This window comes from Carassius auratus, chromosome 17 (assembly GCF_003368295.1).
Source record: "Carassius auratus strain Wakin chromosome 17, ASM336829v1, whole genome shotgun sequence".
Lineage (NCBI taxonomy): Eukaryota > Metazoa > Chordata > Actinopteri > Cypriniformes > Cyprinidae > Carassius > Carassius auratus.
Window position 1 is genome coordinate 25,809,555 of NC_039259.1, and position 3,187 is coordinate 25,812,741.

A 3,187-nucleotide genomic window follows, 5' to 3' on the forward strand; every position below is an offset into this window, starting at 1 on the left:
TGTAGTTGGGTGGGCAGTGGGTGACGGTGTCTGCCCTGCTCCATGTCTCCTGTAGAATTATAATATCCATATCTTTGATGCTCTTCTGGAATTCAGTGTTTGAGCTCTTTAGCCCAAAGGCTGCTGAATTCAATCCTTGAATATTCCACGTTGATATTGACAGAGTCATTTTAAGAGTTCACGGTATAGAGTTCTTGTTTTCAAAAATAGAGGTAATCCTTTTCTAATGTAATATAGTGTTTTGGAAAAGAAAAGTTTTTTTTTTTTTTTTTTTTTTTTTTTTTTTTTTTCATTGTTAGGCAGGTGTTTGCATGCTGTGTGGCCTTTCATGCTGTCAGCTGGGTACTGATGTAGTTCAGCAGCTGTCTGATCTCACTCATCTCCAGTGTATTTGCTTGTCCTTTCAGGGCCTGAGCGTAGCTCCTGGAGTGTGGGAGTGGTGCTGGGTTTGGTGTGTTGTCACCTGAGGCAGCATGAGCGGGAGGAAGGCTGGTTGCTGCTGCTGATGTTGGGTTGTTCCTCATGTTGCTTCTCTGCCTGGAGTGATGTTTTTGTGGTTGTGGGTGTCTTGGGTGGTGATCTGGTGCAAACTGGGGTTTCTGCTGATGGGCTGGTGTAGATCTGTGGTGGTGTAGTGCTGGTGCATGGGGTATCCTGATGTGGATTTTAGCATGTTGTGGGGGTCCCTGGTATTGTGCAGCCAGTGGTGGTCGTTCTCTGTGATGAGTTTGTAGGTTATGCTGGGTGTCTGGTTTTGTGTTCTGTAGGTTCGCAGCTGTGTTGTTTTCAGGGGTGTGAAGGTGTTTGTCTGCCCCACGCTGTGTCTTTCAGTGTTTTTGCAAACACATTGACTTTGTCCTTCTTTATGTGTACATGGTCATACAGGTCCCTGATTGTGATGGAGGGGTGATGAGCCAGGTGTACATTGGGCAGGCGAGCACATCCTTTGGAGATGTCAGCGTTGACTCTCTGGATGGTGTCTGGGTGGATGTCTCTGCGGGGTAGGAGGGTAGAGATGGTGATCTTTGTGCTGGGGTAGATTTCTGTAGCCTTCTCTGCTACTCTGCAGATCAGCTGCCCAACTCTCTCCTGTTCCCTTCTCAAGTCGTTGGTGCCTGTGTGTATGATGATATGTGAGGGTGTGCCAAAGGTGGAGTCAGAAAGTATTCTGAGGGCATCCCCTGTTTTTGGGCACCAGAGTTTTGTTGTTTTAAGGCCTGGAAAAAGTCTTTCTCCTTGTAGGAACTTCCCATTGGAGTCCATGAGGATGGCAATGTCAGCCTCTGTTTTCACTGGCTGTTTCTCAGCTGGGGTTGTAGCTGTCATGTTTTTCTGAAGGATCTCTGGTTTTTTGGAGGCTGCAGGTGTTCCTGCTTCCTTTTGGCTGTTGCTGGGCTGTGATGGTTTGGTGGGTGCCGGAGATGTGCTGCTGGACTTTGGATGTGTAGGTGTTGGTGTGGGGGAGGGAGGGGGGACTTTGGGGGCATTCACAGGGGTAGTGAGACACCTCATCTGTGTTGTTAGGTTCTCCATCTGTTTGTCCCTTTGTTGAAGCTCTTTTTTGAAGCATGCAAGCTCCCTCCCCATGTAGTCTTTCATTTCTGAAAGTTCCTTCCCCATGATCTGTTGAAGTTCTTTGAGGTCTTTTTTGAGTGTTTCCCTGTCCTGATACAGAGTGTCCATTTCCCTTTTAAGTTCTTGGATGGACATTTTCAGCTGGTTTCTCATCTGGTCCAGCTGTTCTCTCAGTTGTTCAGTGTCTTTAGTGGACAGGATGTGGACTTGCTCACTCAGTTCCACTATTTCCACTTCTAGCAGTGCTAAGCTGTGCTGTAGCTGGACAACTGTGTTGTGTAGTCCTGTGCTTTGGGGAAGACTGATGTTCTCTGTGGTTTCTGGAGGGTCCTGTTCTCTGTGTTGTCGTGGGTTGAAGGCTCATTTTGGTCAGTGTCTTCTGGTGTGTCTGTATGGGTTTGCTTGCAGGGGTTTGCTTCATCTCTTTCCACCATATCTTTTAAGCAGTGGAAGGTCTGTTCAAAGTTTGTGAGGGCAGCACTGTTTCCCTGTATCATTACCGTTCCATTTTGATAAAAGTTTATTGTCAGGTGTCTGTTCTCTGGGTCTTTTTCTGCGTCTTCATAAATGCACAGTTGGTCTTGCCTTTACAGATTCCATGTTTGGTGTGATACTGGAAACAGTGTGCAGGAAGCGGTGTGCCATGCAGTCGGTTGTTCTGTGTAGAAGAGCAGGTTTGTGGTGATGGTTTTGCCCCTACTGTTTAAAGTATCTTTAAACAGTGTTTCTGGGTTTTCCTTCTGAGTTTTGAGCTTGTGTTGTTGTCTGCTCTTCTTCAGACTTTGATTGTCTGGGGGGTAGGAAAAGGTGTGAGCTCCAGTCCCCATTGCTGGTGTTGCCATGGTAATGCCGTTTACAGGTTCTTTGATATTGATTGTAATGGCTCCGTTAATCCAAATCAGCAAGGTGTGAATGACAATGGCCCTCTTTTGTTATTTTAAATTGCTATAACCGTTCTATAGCTGTAGTATGCCAGGAGACAGTTGGTCAAGTTTGTTTTGCAAAGTTTATAAAAGAGTTTATAAAAAGTTTCCCTTTTAGTTGAATTTATCTTGAATTTATCTTGACAGATTGCTTTTAAAGTTATTTTAGTTGGAATACAGCCTCTTGTTGTCTTACCTCCATCAAATGGAAAGTTGGGGGTCCGTTGGTTTTGTTTGTCCTTTTGCAATTTTTTGGTCCTTGTTGTTTTAGATGGAAAGGTTATTAAAAAAAAAAATTTTTTTTTTTTTGTGGTTAAATCCTTTTTAAGATGGAATAAGATGGAATAATCTTTTTGTTAAAATCCGTGAAGTTTGTAGGTGGTTCTTCTCCAGCAGTTTTTGTGTTCGTTCCCTTCTGAAGCCTTGTTGTAGGGTCCACTCCAGTGTCCTTTTGTTTAGGTTCCACGAATTTTTCTTGTTTTCAAGAGATTTTCTCCTAATTTCTTGTAAAAAAAATAAATATTAAAGTTTTTTTTATAGTGAACTTGTGCTCACCGTCCCATTTTAGTTAATTTTGTGTTTTTATCTTTGGTTTACCTCATATTAGAAGCAAGAAACTCTAGAAAGACTAGGAGCTCATGTTATGCATGACCTCTCTCTCTGAAAGCTCTCTCTCTCTCTCTCTCTCA